The following is a 20,943-nucleotide window of genomic DNA, read 5'->3' on the forward strand; positions in this document are numbered from 1 at the left end:
GTAATACATTCTTCAAGTATGCTTCTTTTTTTATTATTAAGGTTTTATTGCAAATAGGCTGCAAATGGGGAGCAAGATTCGCCACAGCCTGAATCTATACATCGCAATGGCCTTTGTGTGCAGTTAGAAGAGGCCATCTGAAGCAATGGCACCTCACACCGAACATCCATATCCTCCATCAGTTACATTTTCACGCTGCTCCCTGACTTGTACTTTTAGCCCCAGTTCATGGTGTTTGGTATTCAAAAATTCACTGAAAGAGGAATGAAATCCTCCCCCCCCCCCCGGAATGTTTTGTAAACAAACGTGACTTTGAAAAAAAACGAAACAAAACAAAGGAAATGAATGACTGGTAAACCCATGCAGGGATGTTTATATTAAAACATGGACTTGTTGATGGTTAGCCTAACTGCATTCTTGTAACCTATGTACCATTCTGTCTTACTAGATGTTTAGTAATACTGCAAAGGGTCTTTCTTTTTCTTTTTAATTAGAAAAATGCCTTTATAGTCAGAATTTAAAGGAAGAGTGAAAGGCAGGTTACTATTAGCATTTCAATTTTACTTTCTCCCCTTGTATTTATTTACTCGTTAATTCATTCATCAAATATTCACTATCTACATTGTTTTGAAATAGACTTTTAAAGCTTCTTTTTGAGAACTTTATATGTGAATACTGTATACTTCCATCCTATCCCCTGTTCCTGGCCACAATTGCTCTCATTTTCTCCCTATGTCTACCTCTTGAATTCAATTCGTGTCCTCTTCCTCGTGTCCCTGGTGGGATATTAATGGGTGTGGTCATATGAAAGCAACTACATTGTTAAGAGCTGATGGGTGCAACATCCCTATTGTGTCCAGAAGATAATAGTCTGTAACAACTGGTGCTCTGGCTCTTATAACCTGCTGCCTGCTACCCACACCTTTACGTTCCCAGAGCCTTGGGTGTAAGCGTGTGTCATAGATGCCCCAGGTGGTGATGGGCATTCTACCGTGCGTTATTGTGCACACTTTGACTTAGTGTGGTTCTCTGTAGTAGCCTGTCGGCTGTCAAAGGAAGCTTCCGTGACAGAGCTGTAGTTATCGCTGGGTGTCAATGCAAGTGCTTAGAAAGTTGTTGGATACCGCACAGTAGCGGTAGAACTTGTTGGTGGTAGATTCTCTTCTCGAGCCCATTTACATCCCTACTGCGGGAACTTGGTAATGCTTATAGTACTGAGCACTGAGTTCCCTTTGCTGGAGTCCTTAGACCATTGGTTATCTCCAAGATATTATGGCTACCATCACTCTATAACACATATCTTGCTTCCCAGTTCTTACTGTAATACTCTGGATTTAGCACCGAGTAGGACTGTGGATAACATTTGTTCTTCTAGTCATTTCCACTGTTCCTTCCTCTTTGACGAGAGCTAGATATCCTGAATCTTTATATGCAATAGGGACAGAGTGGTTAGCAGGGGAAGCTCCATTCTTGCTTTTACAAAAATCTAGATGATTTTTAAACCAAGTGTGTTTGAGTTGTTAGCAAGGCTCCACGAGACACACATTTCCTGGAAAGAGGAGGCTAAGGACATTTTGAACAGAGCTGGTCAGAGATATCCAGCTCCGTGTAGCAATCAGCACTGCTAATTTCCTGGCTCTCTTTAGGCATCTATGTCTTACACAATCAGCCAGAGAAACTCAAGTAAATATTTTTTTTTTCTACTATAATTTTTCCAAGGGAAATGAGATCAGACTAGAGGCAAGATGTCTATTTGATTTTTTTCAAGGCTTCTTCTGATCTCATCTTTCTCCAATAGAACCAGTATATGCGAGTAAGATGTTTCCATGGAAAACATCATGGGACTTCGTCTCTGTGGCGGTAGTCATGGGATGGACATTGCATTTATAGAGCTAAAGATGCTGAACAGAGGAGAGGAGAGATGTCTACAGCATCTCATCTCTATCCCCTAGTGGAGGCTTCAGTGAGCACTGGATGACAGGAGGCTTGCCCATGGCACAGTTTGCAAAGAACTAGGCCACCAGAAGACAACAAACATGGTTATCTGACTCAGAGGAGGGATCTTCATTTCATTTCGCAGGGACTTAGAGAGTAGGAGGCCAGATCTCCGAAGGATGGGTGGGTTATTAGCAGAAGCAGGGTACCAGACTACTGTCACTTCAAAACAATAATCCAAGGATTATATGAGAGCAGTTTCGGAAAGGGAATATTATCATTAGTCAGATAGTTAGCTCTATCCTACATCAAAATTAAATCCGAGTAAGACTGTTCCATTACATATTCCGCCACAGCTTTAGCATGGGCTATTTTTCATAATCCTTGGAGATGGTAGAAGGTTTATATCCTGTTTTGGCCTCTACACTCTGTCACTGGGTTATTTGGGAAACTCTCCTCGCCTTTCAATGCTTCTATTTTTTTTCAATGTAAAGAGAATATAATATTTATAGAGATATTATAGCATTAAAATGAGATACTTCACAACATCTAGCATGAGGAAACTACCAGCAAAATATTAGCTATAATTGCCTCCCCAAATACGTGGCGACATACGGTTTCTCCAAGTCTTCATTTATGCATCTATTCAGAGGAAGATGTTGAGGCAATGTTCTTCCCAGTGTATAAAGAGTCTGAAAGCACCAACTACTTCACCAATGTAAAGAATTGCTAACAACACAGTGGAAGATTTCATCTACACTGGATAAATACTATTACCTTCATTATGTACAGATCAGAGGGAAGCACAGAACTAAAGTCACTCTTCAAAGAAAACCAGAGTTTCGGATTAGTTCTTGGGTGTATTGTTGGACAGAGGTCCCTTGGAAGAGCTAACCCCCATCCCTTCAAATCAGTTCAGACAGGCCAAAAGTTTGCAACTTGGCCAATTCCCCTCTCCCTGATGCAGCTCACATTCCTGAGTTAAGCTAGCAATTAACAAGACAAAAGACTACAAATTTCTGAGATAGTGGTGTTCACTAATCAGAGGAGATGGCTATAGAGGATGGGAGGCAAAGAATTCTCTTTGCAGCAATCTACTGAAGGAAAGAAACTTACCAATTCAATCGCATAGCACATAAATTAATTAATATTGAAAAATCCCAAGAAGCATCTCTTAGTAGACTAGATATAAACAGTACTTTATCTGGTTATACAAATAAGCGCTCACTCGGAATTAGGTATTCCCCGGCTTCAAATGATCGCAGCAACACTTTTTGCTCCAGGGAAATAGACATGTGTTTCCTAGCCTCATGGTAGATTTCTATGGCTTGCATTATCGTTTGATATAATGGCATAAGCTTCTTACCTTGCTCAGTGGCTCTAAGACCTCTGCTCTGTTTTCTTTCCCTCTAAAGACACCCCAAATAAATCCAAAAGTGTGATTAAATTCGTGAAGTAGCAAAGAGAAATTGTTTTAGTCAGTGTCTCTGAGAATACTGGTGGCCTCAGAAGAAGTCCCAGTTTGGGTGTTTGTGTACATTTGTTATGCAAATCAATATTATGACAAATTATAGGATTTAAAAACTCCTTTCACATGGGTATTATACAAGGTAAGAACTGGGAGAAAAATTCCTTTAAAAGCTGACCTTGTTTTATTCTATCCTATTACACTTTATTCTTTTTTAGGCTACTACATAAGGGTGTGAGTGCATATATGTGTGTGTGTGTGTGTGTGTGTGTGTGTGTGTGTATACCTGTGTGTATGTATATGCATGTTTATCTATGCATATATATGCGTGTATGAATATATGTGTATGTATGTGTATACCTGTGTGTATATATATATGTGTGTTTATATATGTATGAATGTGTGCATGTGTACGTGTATGTGTATTATGTATGTGTTATATATGTATTTGGTAAGGTTATCACAGTCAAACCAATGAACGAAAGGTTTGTTGTGAAGAAATGATTCATGGAAATCCTATTCTCTTTCTTAAGAAAACTTAATACTACATGCATGTAAAATAAAATGCCATTCTTCTGGGCCAAGAAAAAGTTCATTTTTGTATGTGTACCAGCAAGCTGATTTCTATTAGATAGAACAGGACAACCAAAACAAGTTCTCAGCCTTCGCTTCTTGAGTTGGGAGCTTCTTATTTTTCTTGGACCAGGTGGAGCAGAGAAGGAGGCTGCAGGGTAGCATCCATAGGGGTGCGGGGATCTGGGAACAAGGACAGGGCAGAGGGAAAGCACAAAGGACTGTGTGGCCTTAAGGAAGGGCAAAGAGTGCGAACTGACTCTGTGTTCCAAATCTAAAACCAGCCAAGGGCCCACACGAGGGTGGCTGGCTCAGTGCTTGGAATGCATGTTAATTATAAGGAACAATTACAGAACACTGTATGTGTGTGTGTGTGTGTGTGGGGGGGGGGTTATGACGCTTAGTAAATGAATTCCAGAAAAACCTGAAATTGACTAAATCATTAATGCTGTTTTAGAGATTTCAAATGACTAGTGTGGTGAATTTTACTAATACATTGACCTAAATACCTAAAATGGATTAGTGTTGGGGAAACAATCTAAAATAAATGAAAATATCAAATGTGAAGGCAATTCTTTAAAAAGAAAAGAGTGATCCAGGGGTACAACCTGGTGATAAAATGCTTGTCTAGCATGCCCTGGAGTTAAAGCCCTGCTACCTCCAAAAAGAAAAAAAAAAAGTTTCCTTAGTTGGGTTGAGTTTTTGGGTAGGGTTCAGGTGTTTGGGTTTTCCCCTATCCACATGTGAATGTGTGTTGCTGTTGCCCATGTTCAGTGCATGCTTGGGTGGTCAAGGGGATGATATTTTATAGATGTAGCTTCTGATTATAGGGAACAAAGGAATGCTGAAAGCAGAAGGAGAAGGAAAAGTCTTCTCTGGAAAAAAGGTACACTGAATAGTTATCCAGTACCAAGTCACTAGCTGTGAAAATATATATAACAATACAGACAGAGCAGGTTACACTTAGGAATATACATGTATCTATCTATCTATCTATCTATCTATCTATCTATCTATCTATCTATCTATCTATCTATCTGTGTGTGTGTGTGTGTGTGTGTGTGTGATATGTATACATATAACAACAATTAATGAAAAAGGAAGCCATGAATTTGAAGTAGAACAAGGGAATCTATGGGAAGACTTGGAGGCAGGAATGAGAAGAGAGAAAGTGTGTAATTATATTATAATTTCAAAATAGAAAAGTTTTTTTTAAAAAAACCTTTGGGTTGGCATTGAGAATATCAATTTTAGGAATACAACCACATTAAAGAGATTCAAAAAAAAAATCAAGACAGAGCAAAAGATATAAAAACATCCCCACAAAACCAAACAAAACGTTCAATGTACATGTGATTGGCATAATATTGGCGAAGAAATTACTAGCGTGTGCTGCTGGTGTTAATAATGTGGGGACTTTGGCCTCACTCTTATAGTGAATGCTCTACTGAGCAAACCAGGCTCTCCTCAGGAGAACCCCAAAGGGTGCTGGTGGTGGGTCCTACCACTACTCTAGATAACTCAATCCTTCATTCTTCTCTCCTTAAAATTCCCATGGAATCCAATTAGCAGAAGGCAGATGGCCTTGACTCAAGGTTCTCGGTGGAGGGCATCAGTGGAGATAAGAAGCTGTGTACAGTGGCTTCTTAAACCACCTATACAAACTTGTTCTGACCGCCAAAGCGTGCCACACCAACCAAGATTCAGAAGCAGTGCTGTGAGCCCAGGAGACCATTCAGAATTAATTGTCGTTTTTGTAAATAGAGAACAATGGTACCTTAAGCCAGGCAATCACTAGTACTTCATTGTAGTATTAAAATTTGAGAAATTCTGGTTGCGAAGAAAGACTAGAAACATATGTGATTCTCTCTCTCTCCTCTCTCTCTCTCTCTCTCTCTCTCTCTCTCTCTCTCTCTCTCTCTCTCTCTCTCTCTCTCTCTCTCTCTCTCTCTCTCTCTCTCTCTCTCTCTCACACACACACACACACACATCTATATCCATATCTAGTCAACTATATATAATATTTTTGTTGCCCAGCATGCTTCTACATAATAGTCCAGTCATCTAGGCCAACTTGGCATGGTAGCATGAATGCCTCTCCAACAGAAAAAAGCTGAACGTGGCCCATATTAAACTGATCATAAGAGAAGAACCTCTTCCACTCAAGTCTGCTACCTGGCTGAGAATGACGTCAGCTTCCCAAAGTCATCAGCAGTGACTGCCTTATTAAAGTGTTTCTCAACACAAGCCAAATGACATGCAGGCTCACAGATGTCCTGCTGCAAATCTCCATGGTTCCACCTAAGATACTAGAGACAAACTATGATGTATAGGTCATCTTTAAAAGTTTTTTTAAAAAAATGTGAATTAAAGAATGCCAAACCACTAAAATTTCCAAGGTTTTACACACCTGCAAAGGAAATGAGTGCGCTTGGTGATGGCTGCCATTTTATGAAATCCAGTAGGAAGTTCAAATGGAGAAAAACAAAGATGTTCGTGATGCTATTTTTAAGTGTGACTTTTATCCCCCCGCCTTGATATTAACATTCTAACAAGACAAAAGGGGTTTGAGGAACTATAAGACCACCTGGCTGCCATTATGCCTAGCTGAGCCCTCAGTCATCTTTGACAAGAGAACAGCCTTTGGAAGAGGGTGGAGGGCAGCTGGAGACAGTCCCAGAGGAGGCCTCGGGCACACAACACAACCAGAGTTGGTTGCTGGCATCCGCCAATAGGATAAAGGTTTCCATGACCCATCATTCTAAGTATAAGGGAGACGTAGAGTGGGGGAATTCCTCCTTTCACTCTCCTTTTGAAAATCAGGTATATTTTACAAGGGAGATATGTAACGCAAATGTACTGTTAGGGGTTTTGTGTTCCTTAATTGAAACACCCTAAATCACATTCGGTCCATTTGTGCAGAAGATTTCCCCTAATTCTGGCCGTTGCGTTCCTAGCAAATACAGCTAGGGTTGGCATGCTTGGTTTGATAAAGTCTACCATTAATTAAACATTCCCTTAGTCTCCATGCATGTCAGTTGGAGCCGTTGATCCCTGCTCGCCGGGCCTTTGGTCCCACAGCATGCTCGCCGAGCTTGGAGCCTTTCTACAGACTCTTCTGCCCCTGGTGCACCTCATTAGGATGGGCTTCCTAGAGTTTAGTGAGGCTAAACGCTTCCCCAGTGCCTCATCCGTTCTGCTGCAACCTATTTGTTTTGTTTCTCATCTCAGGATCAGCTCGCCTGCGCCTTCCAACATGACAATTAGCTAATTTAATAAATCTAATTGAGTCCAATGTGCTGCTGAGACAGAACTGGAAGAAGGGCCCTGCCACTGCCTCTGGGTCTTCCTTTTTCCTCCGCTCACCAAATTCACATTTTAATAATACACCCTTCCGAGGAGATGGGCTCACACCTATTTCTAAAGTGGGAAATAGATGTGGACTTTTCTTTTCTTTTCTCTTTTCTTTTTGGAGCCAGCTTTGACTGACTCGTGGTGCCTTCTTATAAATCCGTGATACCTACCGATTGTCAAATATGATCTAGAGTCTTTTGGAAGTAGTTTAATGTTTAATTAGTCATGTCACTATGGATCCACTAATAACGGCCGTATATCTGTTACCCAAGTTATATTTGACAGTGTGGAAGGCTAATACAAAACACACCAGCTCATTAGGATGTAAGGTGATTTTTTTTTTCATCAATTTTAGAATGCCATCGTTTTCAAAATTCTATGTATAAAGTATAGCACTGGTGGGGAATGGTGAATCTCTTCATAAAATAAACACATATTTGCAGGAAACAAAATGAGGTACAGTGGTCAGATGGTTGTGTCCTTCCCAGTTGTAGATTCCGAGCCTACAACATTTTCTCTGTTCCTCACAGGTTTTCCCCTCATGGACGTTCCTCTCCGTCCTGGCTTGCATACTAGGAACCCTTGAGGAGCTGATATTAATACGAGGCGAGAAAAAGACTCTGGATGTGAGACAGGAGGCACTGAGAATGGCTTCCTCTTCAGGGTCTCCAGTACGGTATCTGACAGCAAGGAAGGGGAGCAGGGGAGTGTCAGAGTTTGAAGAGGGAAGGTCCTGCGCTCAGTTTTGTCTTCACTGACATACATATAGCTGGATATGTTCACGTGTGCAATTGGACTTCCAAGGAGGTATGTAGGTTATACACATGTAGTTCAGAGGTAGTTTAGGTAGCAGTTCTAGCCACTGGCCTCAGGGTTTTACCCGAGAGCATGCAGATGATATTAAGAAAACCCATGTCAGCTGAGTACAGAAGAATCATTCTGCGAAGAGGTTGGAGAGGATGCCACTGAGAAGTTAGTGCCTTGTTGAAGTCACTGGTCTTGCAGAAGCCATGGCAGGAATGTTATAAACTGTGAGCATTCACACGAACTCAATAAATGCATCTTAACTGGATTTCAATACCTTCAGGTTCAAAGACTTCATTTCTTTCCAGGACACGCAGGAACTTACTAACCAACTGAAAGGTTTTGTTCCTATTTTAACTTTTTGCATTTTGCCCTGAAAAAGTATAATTTTTAATAAAGTATATATAATACTATGCATATGAACTGATATTATTTACTCAACTAAAAGTGTTAGAAAACAAGAGAAAAAATTTAATATGTTGTTGAATATTAAACCTGAGCTTAGGATATTAATGTATACCAATACTATTTTTTCGTTGCAAAGTTGAATTAGCTTATTTTAAAGTGTAATATTTTTAAAAACGATATGAGCCAAAAGGCTTATTTTTAAGTCAGAGGTTACTTAGTTCTTTATTTATTACAATATATACACTTATGTATAAAAGTACCAAGTGTTAGTCACTTATATTTGATAAGTTTTCTAAGGCTCATTTCAACTTTTAATTTTCATATTAGTGCTTATATATAGATATATGATTATGTACACATGTATATGTATTCAGAGGAATTCTTAAGAATAATACAAATTTTTCTTTTTCAGAATAAAATTTCATTTGATAATACTATGTTTAAAGGAATAAAGTAATGCTTCATTTTCCTTTCATAAAGAACTCTTCTATTAAGACTTAAATGTTTTTGACTTGAGCCAGCTATGACATGATTATCGAACCAGAAGTTTTCCTATTCCTTCGCTTACAAAAATAAATATTCTTTTCCAATGATATTCAGAAAACAAGAATAAGAAATCAGATTAACACTTAAGACATCAGATAATTATTCTTTAACATTCTTGAATGAGTTAAATAAAGACATGTAAAATACCTAAGATGTTTACTAGACGAGCAAACTTAGATGTGGAAAATATCTATTATTTTCAGATATTTCAAAGACCCATAAAACGAAAAGCTGAACCATGAGGAGACCACAGCGGGAATAGAGATTGCAGGCCAGAAACCTGTTCTTCCCTGTACAAAAAGTTACAGCACTTGACATCTGTATCAGTTAATAAACATTAGTGAGATATATATTACATAATGACTGAATAATAAGAAGTCAGTCAGTATTGTGTTAATTTTTCATTTAATAATAATAGGGTCTACTTAAAAAAACCTGTTTAGGAAAAAAACCATTAACTTGTTGGAGAACCATAATGCTGTCTAAAAATTTATGTAGTTTAAGACACATAATCATGAGCTATTTGACCAAACAAAAATGTGTATCTATATTTAATTCATTTTAAGCTGATGCATGGATTATATTAAGTCTGTTTTCTCTAAACCTTAATATAATGTTATCTAACTTCAGGACACTGGAAGGAATTATTGACTGTATGTTAAGACAACAATATTTCAAACTGTACAAGAATGTTTGTAAGCTTATACTAATTTATATATTATTCTCTTCAAGGACGCTGATAAGACAAAGATGAAATATAATTGTAATTAGGAAGATGCTGAACTACGAGAAAGTAAATGCGGCCATCAAGAATACCTGCTGGCTCCCAGGAAGAGTTGGTACTTAACCTACCTGCATGCTGTGCATATACTATTTGTATTTCCAGAAACCCCATTAGTCAAGTCACTCGTGGCTAACCAATTAAACAAGTAACCAGCGTATCTCATTCCAACAAGTATACCATGGCAGTTGCTGGAGTGACTCTATAAACGTTCAGGTGGGTCAGTGTTAGCATCAGCCTCAATCTAACGCTCTACCACATGACACAGGCTGGCCAAGGGAAGAGTCAAGGGCAGCTTGAGAATGTCTGCCACGGCTGAGAGTTACATGCAGTCAAGTGCAGGTTAGGTACGTGAAAACCCCTCAGCAGCATGGGAGGGACCTCAGGAAGGACGGGTGACCTTGCCTACACGAACAGTCCAAATACCCAACTCAATGTTTAATGGCCAGCATTAATAGCAGCATTTTGAAGCCCACGCGTCAGCTTGTTACTTTTAATAAGCTTGTCCGAGATATGAAGACCCAAGAACAAAACCCCAGTTAAACCTGGAATCACTAATTGGCATTAATCGGAAGAACAGGTGAGAATGTGGTCACGGAAGAAGAGAGGACCCCACCCCGGGAGAGAAGCGGGACTGACAACACTGAGACCAACAAAGAATGTTGGGTTCATAACCAAGATGAACCTCCTGGTACCCCGAAACCTAGATTAATGAAGAATCCTGAAGACAGGGAAGTCCTAATTCGACGAGAAAGTGAGAGAAAGGAGAAGAAAAGCCACAAGGATCATGAGTGGCAGTCAGTTGGAGGTCAATGAGTAGTAGATGGAGGAGCATCTTCGCTCTGGATCTCCACTATCTGAACCCTAGAGCATCAGGGGCTTAGACTGGCTTCCTGTGTAACCCCGAGGAATGCAGTGAAACGAGCATGCTCCTGCCTCAGGAAAAGGTCTCCTCTGTCTGTAAGTGTTCTGTTTCTGGTGAAGATTTCATCTGAAAAGGGTCTGCATTCTTTACATCCCTTCTAGTCTAAAGAGAAACATAACTACCATTTTCCTACAATGGGTTGACAACCAACGCAGGCAAGCTGAGACTTCAGTGGGAACTTGGGAACTCTGCCACGCCTTTTCAAAAGAGCTTTGTTTGTGATTTTAGAGCTTGACAAATTTCCTCCAGATTTCTGTGTTGAATCACTGATGGAATCTAAAGTTTCTGTCATTGAGGTGATCAGATTGATCTAATGTCTCTTTCTTCACTTCAGAAAATTTCAGAAAAACTTTATACTTTGCTGATATAGCTGTAGGGGGCTGCAACCCTGTAGGTGCAACAACAATATGAACTAACCAGTACCCCCTGAGCTCGTGTCTCTAGCTGCATATGTAGCAGAAGATGGCCTAATCAGCCATCATTGGGAAGAGAGGCCCCTTGGTCTTGTAAGCTTTATATGACCCAGCACAGGGAAAGACCAGGGCCAAGAAGTGGGAGTGGGTGGGTAGGGGAGCAGGGGCGGGGGGAGGGTATAGGGAACTTTTGGGATAGCATTTGAAATGTAAATAAAGAAAATAATAATAAATAAAAAATGCTATCTTTGCAGATTGAATTAAATACACTTAAGTTTTAGGGAAAAGTTGTTTTCACTTTTGATGTTTCTTCTTTTTCTTCTTCTTTTTTTAAACCTTTTATTGCTTCTTTGTGAATTTCACATCATGCACTCCATTCCACTCATTCTCCCAGCCCCTCTACCCTTGCAACCTCTCCACCAACAGAGAGAGAGAGAAAAAAAGATCTCACTGTGGAAGCTGTATCTTGTCACAGTGTACCCTAGAGTATACCCTTTTGCCCACACTTCTTTGCTTGCAAATGTTCCTTGCAATAGATACTGGAACCTCACGGGGACTCCTCTTGCATATCCTGTGGTTATCCTGTGTCATGGAGATCCTATAGTTTTTTTTGGTGGACGGGCCCATTTCACACACTCTAGTAGTTCATCAATGGGATAGAGGTTGGGATGAACTAACTCAAAGCCCTGGATCTGGGCCTGAGAAGTATCTGAGCTGAGATACAGGGCCTGTTCTCCTGCGTGTTGCAGCTGATGAGGGACAGGGCCATTTCTCTCCCTTTCATGACCCCCCGGGACCAGCTGCCACAGATGGCAAAGGGTGAGAGACGGGAGGAAGTTCTCTCTTTCTTGTCTACAGCACTATAGCAGACAATAGGCAGGGCTGGCTCTCCCATACTCATGTCCTCTGGGACGCCTCACTGGCACCCTCCACCACCATCTGGGGCCAGCTCTACTGTGGTGCCCAGGTGAGGAGCCAGGCTATCTCTCCCACTACGATGAGCTGTGATGGCCAGCTCTCCTGCCTACCATTAATGGCAAGGGGTGGGGCGCCATGGTGGTGGTGCTCTCTCCATCACCCATGTTACCACATGGCAGACAAGTCGCTGAGCAAGCTCTTCCATGCTCACGCCCTCAGGACTGGCTTGCCCTTATCCCTGCCACCATAGTTGGCTCTACTGTCCTGCCCAGCCAAGGTCCAGTGCCTGCTCTCCCAAGTGCTGCAGCTGGTGAGGGACAGGGACAGCTCTTTGCTCTCATGACCCCAAGACTGGGTCTCCCACCTGTCGCAGGTAGTGAGGGGCTAGAGGAGGAGGCTGTCTTCCCCTTTTCCACTCCACTGCATGGGAGACTCCCACATTTGTATCTTCAGGGCAGCTCACCTGCAACTCCTGCAATGTGTGGGGGGGTCTGCTCTCCTATCCCCAGGGCCAGCTCTCCCATGATGCCCAGGTGAGGGGTGGGACCAATTCTACATAGCCCTCAGCTATCATGTCCCCAGTAGGCAGCTCAGACCCGGGACATCGACTTACCCTTTGGTGGTTTCAGATCGCTGCCACTGAAGGGCCATGTACCCAGATGTGACACCCAGAGGTAGCACAGGCCAGGACCGCACCACCATGGTCCCAGGTGACATCACTGGCTACGCACATCAAGCTGTTCCCCCCTACCCTCAAGTCTTCAGTTCTGCTTCTCTTCATTATCCCTACCTCCTTCTGTTTCTCATTTCTCCACTACTTACTTACTTCTCTTAGTGGTGACTGAGTCTCCGAGTGTCTGGGATTATCTCAGGAGTGCTATTTCTAACTAATGCGTTATGGAGTCAGGCAGAGGTCATCTTTCACATGGTCTGACTCCCCAGGCCTGCGAGGTTCCCCACTGGTGGTCATCTCAGGGTAGTTCTTTCTTCAGGTCCTGGTGGTCATTTTGGGCTCAATTTTTTTTTTTTAAACAGGGAATGTTAGGCTTCTAATCATTCAGATGTTCACAGGTCACAATACTGAGCTTAAACATAGCCTCTGTCCTCCCTGCCACCTACTGAGGTACCTGTGACACAGCGGGTGCAACTGCAATGCTTCTGAGGCAGGCTAGTTGATGTTTCTTACTTCTCTGCATTTCCTGTCTGCATAGCTGTATTTGTTCATGTTCTTTTAAGGAACTCAGTGTACTCTCGGGTCACACAACTAATTCCTTTGCGTGGTTCATCAGCACTCATGGTGACAATCACGTCTTTCCTTTTGGGATAAACAGGTACTAAAAGTTGTAGTGAATTGAAGGTATAATTTACTAAGCAGTATTATACTGGAAAAGAGTCACTCTGGCTTTCATAGCAATGGACTTTCTAAAGGCAATTTGGTTCTCCATCACATTTGGTAGTTACTGAACAAGAATGTGGAGGGCTTTTACCACAATGAAACTGCTTCTGTTTAGTAGATGGCACCTCAGCAACCTTTTGTTTTGTTTGTTTGTTTGTTTAACAAAATATCTGTCAGATATCAGCTTCTGGGAGGAAGGGCTTGTTTTCTCACACCGTTGTGGGTGTGTATGCTGTCTATCACTGATGGGGCAGCAAGCTTATGGGCTCCTTCCTCAGATCTAGACACATGGGGAAGCAGAAAGGAATGGACAAAGGTATTCAGTTTGTGGTCCACAGCCTGGCACCCCAGCAGATAGCATGAAGATGTCTACATTCACAGTAGGTTTTCCCTGGTCAGTCGACCCTCTCTGGAAGCTCCCTCAGAGACACACCCCAAAGTCCAATTCATTATTATACTCATCTTATAATCTGCTTATTATACCCCACAAGGCTGACAGTAGAAATGAACTACCCACAGTGAGAAACCAAAGCCTAAAGAAACCCCATTCACATCCAGCAACTATGCATACGGAGAAAATAGGAAACAGAGGCCGGTTCTGTTTCTGCCAAGACAAATGATAGTCTCACATGACCACCCATGCTTGCTAACTATGTTGTTTGGTTTCCTCAATCGCCAGCCAACTTTGCACATTATTTTTCTTTTTCATATTTTAAAACACCAAGATCCATTAAGCGAGGGAAAAATTTTTTATAGGAGCTACCTAATGCTGAACAGAGTGACCACAGCAGGTTCTGTAACAGGATGAAAGTGAGACATTTCAGAGAGAGGTTGGAACATAAACTGCCTTGGTGGGTGGTGTTGATGTCTGTCGTTAGTTCTGAGTCTTTGGGATAAATATCATTTCCTGGTTTGATCTATATTAAATGAATTATTATTTTTTTAAAAAAGAGAAAAGAAGAAAAAAAAAAAACCCAGCCTTCCTCTGCCTCAGTCAGCCCTTGGTTCCCTTTGATATAATTCTTCAAAACATGCCCAAACTTTGAGTTTCTTTTAAATTTCCTGTTCAAAACGATGAGTTTGGATTGGTGTATTAAATAATCAACATCTTTCTGATCTCCTCAAGTCAGTGTGCTTTGGACTTAACAGGTAACTCTAAAGGATTTTATCACTGCAGATTTTGCTCTTGTACTTTCATTCCCTGTGCCCCCCCTTCCCCCCCAGTTCAGCAAATGCTAGCCTTTCCGTTCCTCCAAAGTCAGCGATAGACTCTCATGCTCACACAGGTTGTGCTATACACCATACACTTTTATAACATGTCATTTCTCATTTCTAAATCACTCCCCTGCTTATTATTTGTTTTGGATTAGATATTTTAAGAGTAGCCTTGCCCTTGGCGGCGGGGGGGGGGGAGAGGGAGGCTCACGCCTTTAATCCCAGCACTCCTGAGGCAGAGGCAGGTGGATCTCTGAGTTCAAGGCCAGCCTGCTCTATAGAGCAAGTTCCAAGAGAGAGAGAGAAACTCTCTGTCTCCTCTGTCTCTGTCTGTCTCTGTCTGTCTGACTGTCTGTCTGTCTGTCTGTCTGTCTCTCTCTCTCTCTCTCTCACACCATACACACACACACACACACACACACACGCACAGAGAGAGAGAGAGAGAGAGAGAGAGAGAGAGAGAGAGAGAGAGAGAGATTCTTGCACTAGTGAGAGGAGTATTAACATACAAGAGTATGTTAATATACCCATTTAATATTTAATCAAATCTCTCTTATAGCAGACCGCCTGGCCTCGAATCAAGACAAGGTGCTTGGTAATGTGAAAGGGGCAAGTGGTCACTCCCTTGTAAATACCAGGCAGTCATTTACAGGCCAGTGCTCCCCTGGAAGGCGATTTTGCCCCTGGAGAACGGTTGCCTTTCAAAGGACAGGCTCTCCATTCTCAGAGAGAACTGACTCTCAGCCGGAGCAGGGCTCTGGTGATCGAGGGAGTCCCCGTGGTATAATTTTAGCCTTTGCAGAATTTTTCCATTGCTTATTCTCAGAGCTCCTGCCATTTCATCATTTCAGTGATTGCTCCCCACAACACCGACTGACGATTTTACTGGCTGTGGTAGGGGTTGAGTTGGATTATATTTCACTGAACAGCAGCCCAGCTTGTATAAAAATAGTCTTTGGAAAGGAAATAATCTCCTGTAAGTGACTGCAGTGAAAGAAAGACAATAAAACCAGGTGATGGGAGGTAGATAAGACGAAGCTAAAGCATTCACTAAATTTCACTAAATTAAAATATCTGAAGTCTATAGATGATGATTTTAACCATAGATGAAAAGTTTGGAAGGTACCGGGATTCATATTATTTTATATTTAGCATAAAGGTTAAACTCATTAAATACTTAATAAGCATAAATTTTCTAGCAGTTAATGAACTGTCATTCTTTCCACGATGAATTTGTACCAAAATTGGAGGACTTATTCTGAGGTAGAATGTGATATTTTGCTTGAACAAAGCATTACTTGGTTAGTATTTCAATAATAACAAATCTATTAACTATGTTTTACTGTGATACATACTCACAAATGGATTGTAATTTTAAAAGAGATGTAACCTATTTTTAAGGCTGAAAAATTCTGGAAGTTCTTCTTTGTACTTTTGATGTTTTGTATGACATTTGGGAGCTGATGCTTCATATTCACCCTTGGATGCCAATAATACCAAGTTATATTATCACGGAAATGCTATGACGTTACTGACTCATAGCAACACTGTTGTGGTGGTTTGAATACACTTGGCCCAGAGAGTGGCACTATTAGGAGGTGTGGCCTTGTTGGAGTAGGTGTGGCCTTGATGGAAGAAGTGTGTCACTACAGGGATTGGCAATGAGACCCTCCTCCTAACCATGTTGGAACCAGTCTGCTCTTGGCTTCCTTTTGATGACAATATAGAACTTTCAGTGCGGTCTCAAATGCCACACCTGCCTGGATGCTGTCTTCCCCCTATGATGATAATGGGCTACACTACTGAACCTGTAATCTATCCCCAATTAAATGTTGTTCCTTTTAAGAGTTGCCTTAGTTATGGTGTCTTTTCACAGCAATGGAAACCCTAAGACAATTGTTTTCTCATTGCTTTGTACAGTATCTTATATTTCTCATTATCTTCACCAAGTCACCTAGAACCAATAGCAAAGCAGATTCTCCTGTTACATCCAAGAAATGTCAGTTGCAAGTACATCGGGCTAGACAGTACATTTGAGCAACCTTAGAACTTCACACTTCTGCTGTGGTCCATTGGTTCTGCTAAGACAACCTGCCTTTCCTGGGTCACCTGTCTGGTTTGTAAGTCTTGTGTTTTCCTCTCACACTCAACTCTAACTTCAAAATTTCTTTTTTATTTAGAGGAGAGGGAATGGCTAACAAAATCCTATAGCAGGAGGAGAGACATGATGGCTGATGCTGGGAAAGGCTGGTAAGTGTTATAGGTCCTTATAATCTGGGATTAGATGGAAAGACTTGGGAACAAACTGGAATAGCGACCAGCACTTAACTACAAGCCAGGGGACCCTGCTGCTTTTTCTATACTGTTTTAAACTCTCCTCAAAGCAAATGCCATGCTATTATGACCATGTTACATTGGGTAAAACTGAAGGTCAGAGCCCAATTATTTTGCCCAAACTCACAGAACTATTTCTAGTCTTTTAAAAACCCGTTATCCGAATCCATATCCTGGCCTATTTCAAGATACCTGTACAGGTTCCAAGATTATTTCACAGCCTCCAAAGCAAATGGGGTTCTTAACAAATGGGTGCTTCTAACAGGAGGGGATTGGTGATGACTGTGTGTTTGGTGAGTTCTGATCTATTTTATTGAAGTCATGTGTGAGAATGGATCCCAATGTCCTGGGTAGGATTTTCAATGATGGTTCTGGCTTAAATTGTCTTCTGGAAAAGTGACAATTGAGAATATACTTATTAGGGAGTGAGGTAGTTAATTTTATGTTGCAAATTGAACAAAAATTATCGAGTGGGGCTATTTAGATGCTGTTCGGTCATGCTGCATGCCTAAGGTCTACGGAGATGGGACCTAGCCAAGGGTGATGTCTGTTCTTCTTCATGTTCTTGATGCTGGACTCTACAGATGTTGTTCATGTGAATCTTTTTTTGTCAGTGTGATCACTCTCAAAAGTGGTTTAGCATGTGGGTCAGTAGACAGTCATGAGGGAGTACAGTGTTTTCCATTCTGTGCATGACTTTTAAAAGAGCCATCAAAGTGAGGGTGTCATTGACTCTCATTAGTGTTTTACAAGAACACAGTCCTCACCATGTATCACACAGACTTCTAGTGGTCCAAAGAAACATTGTGAGGAACCACAGTGAGTCTTTACAATCTGAATAATTTCCAATCTAGGTAAATTATAGTAAATCAATCCATTCAAGCAAGGTTATAAACCCTGTTCTTGAAGCAACAAAATATTTGTGTGTGTGTGTGTGTGTGTGTGTGTGTGTGTGTGTACTTGAAAGTAATTTAGCCCTTAAAAACTATTCTTAAAAACAACTTCTCATGCAGTAGATGCTACTATCTTCATTGTTTAAATAGTAAACTGAGTACAACTGAGCATATATTGTGTATCGTAATGGATTGTACTAGAGTTTGTTCTAAACTTTCCAGCAATGCATCCTCAGGCTGTGGATTATCTCAAGGAGACCATGTGTCATTCCTTTATCATCATGCTTTTTGGCAAGAATGTATCAATAGTATTTCCTTTGTGTCTGCTGTTTTGATAGATCTTTTTTTAAGGAATGGCACAGATCTTTAACAGAGAGCCTAAGGCATCTCTGCCTCTCTCCTGAGAGAATATGAGGTCAAGAGTGATCTCCTCAGATGAAATATACACCTTACTCCAGACAGTGATTGAGGAACATCAGACATGATGGTGTGTGCACATACCCTCTTCCACTGATGTAGCCCATTCCTTTCTTCATCATTGAAAGGCATTCTTCATGATGGGCAGTCTCATATATCCAAGGATCAAATTGCAAAGGTAATTCACTAAGTTGAGAGAGCTAACTGGGTGTGGTGGTACACACCTGTAAGTTCAGTACTCTGGAAATAGAGAAAGGAAGGGATGCACAAGACTGTTTCAAAGAAGCAGAAGAAGCAGAAAGAGAAGGAAGCAGAGGAGGGTCAGGAGAAGGAAGGGAGTGTGTAGGGGAAACACTGGTTATTTTTGCTTTCTTAGATACCAATAAAACTTAGCTATTCAGAAGTCATCTAGAGGTATCAGACGATTCATCATGTTTGAACTGAATAAGTGAAAAGAACTTAGAAATTAAGATGGAAATGATATACACAGTAATTAAGATTTATCTTGCAGCTTGTCTACCCAAAAATCTATGTACAGCCCTATTAATTTACTAATGCAATAGGTAAACATCATCAAATGATATTTCTTTATATCAAAACTGTGCATCATACATTTTGATTGTTTTCCAAGAAGATCACCTCTGAAAAGAGGCCAGTCCAAAGCAGTCTTTTCTCAGAGAGCATCTTCTTCCCAGGGAATGTCACTATCCTAAAGCCAGGGTCACAAACCACAAACCTGGTGGCTATCTTTGATCTTACAGTCAATGTAACACATTTAATGGCTTTTTTTTTTTTTTTTTGGTATTTTTTTGCTTTGAATTCTTCCTGCCCAAGCACCTTAAGTTCCTTTGGGATAACTTTGAAGTAACTCACTCTTGCCTCTCAGCTTCCCAGTTCTGTTCCATGCAGAGCTGGATCCCTGTGGTATGCTCTCCATTGGCAGACAGAAAGATGGGAAAAAAAAAAAAAAGTCAAAACCACTTCCCTAATAACGTTCCTTGGATAAATATTATGGATTGAGCCTCAAATGTGCCCCTCAGACACATGTTTTCAATATCCCTGACCACCGGCACCACTTCGGAAACTTTAGGAGGTAGGACTCACTGACAGAAGAAAGGCACCGGAAGTAGATGTTTGAAGGCTACAGTCTAGCGCCTGGTCCTAGTGTCCTTTCCCCGTCCTGGTCAGCCGTAAGTGAGCACTATTGCCCGCTACTCTCTGACCATGGAGAAGTTCCTGAGCATTGCTTGCCCCTGTGATAAGCTGAAACGCTCTGAAAACCACATCTACAATCCTCTCCTCTTACCAGTTGTTTCTAGGAGATAGTCCATCCAAAAAGCTACAAAAGCGATCTGCCAGGCCTGCTCCCTCTGCTTAGCTCTCCCCACCTCCTTTTCGATTATTCTTTCTTTTTGTTTCTTCAAACGGCTAGGTTAGAGTCTTTCAGTATGCAAGCCACTCCCTGAAGGTCTGCTCATTTTTTTTCTATCTCTGGTGAAAGCGTATTTGCTCCTGGTAATTCTCCCTGACGACCCTAGCGAAAGCTGATCTATTCTCCCACCGTTTCCCTTGTCTCCACCAAAAGATTGGTATTACCTCCCTTTTATTATTTTATTTTATTTTGGGTAGTTTTGTTCATTTTTTTCTGCTCATTTGTTTCTAAAATTGTCTTTCTTCCCAAGAAAGACAGTAAGCTTGAAGACAAAAAAAAAAAAAAAAAAAAAAAAAGTGATTTTACTGTCATTTCCCTAGCTTTGCTAATGGAGTCTGGAATATCATAGATTCTAAGTCAATATCATCTTCTTCTACCTTCACAACAGGTTCCCTTTAACTAGCACTGACCAGCTGCTCTGGTAACCAGTAACCTGGTTTGCTGAAAGACAGTAATAGTTCATTTTAAAGTCAGGAAATGGTTCGTTTTAAAGTTCATTGTAGGAAGGGAGGAAGTTTGTTTTCAACTTGTCACAAAGCTAGAGTCCTTTGTGAAGAGAGAACCTGAGTTGAGAAGATGTTCTCACCAGAATGGGGTTGGGAGCCAGCCTGTAGGGCATTTTCTTGATTAATGATTGATGCGGGAGGTCCTGCCCACGGTGGCAGTGCCGTCTCTGAGCAGGTGGTCCCTAGGTGTATAAGAAAGTGGGCTGACGGAGGGGCCAAGGAAACCACAAGAAAACCTACAGGATTAACAATCTGGACCGATAGGCGTCCACAGAGACTGACGTACGAACCAGGGAGCATGCATGGGAGGGGCTTAGGCCCTCTGCACATATGTAATAGTTGTGCATCTTGGTTTTCATGTGGGACTCCTAACAGTAGGAGCAGGGGCTGTCTCTGACTCTGTGGCCTGCCTCTGGGACCCTTTTCCCTAACTGGGATACTGCTCCTAGCCACAATAGGAGAAGATGGGCCTAGTTTTACTGCAATTTGATACCCATGGAAGGCCTCTCCCCTTTTCTGAAGGGAAAGGTAGGAGTAGATGGGGGAGGGTTGTGTGAGGGAAGAACTGGGAGGGAAAAATGGTGGGAAAGTTCAGTCAGGATGTAAATAAGTAAGTAAATATATA

General features: G+C 41.3%; 1 non-coding gene across 1 annotated transcript; it reads right to left on the reverse strand.

Annotated features, from left to right (window-relative positions):
• Positions 1-13,162: 13,162 nt before the first annotated feature.
• Positions 13,163-13,293, reverse strand: LOC115062627. Its single transcript, XR_003842578.1, has one exon. It is a non-coding gene; the product is annotated as a small nucleolar RNA SNORA17 (small nucleolar RNA).
• Positions 13,294-20,943: the final 7,650 nt, after the last annotated feature.

This window comes from Mus pahari, chromosome 19 (genome assembly GCF_900095145.1).
Source record: "Mus pahari chromosome 19, PAHARI_EIJ_v1.1, whole genome shotgun sequence".
NCBI classification, from domain to species: Eukaryota; Metazoa; Chordata; class Mammalia; order Rodentia; family Muridae; genus Mus; species Mus pahari.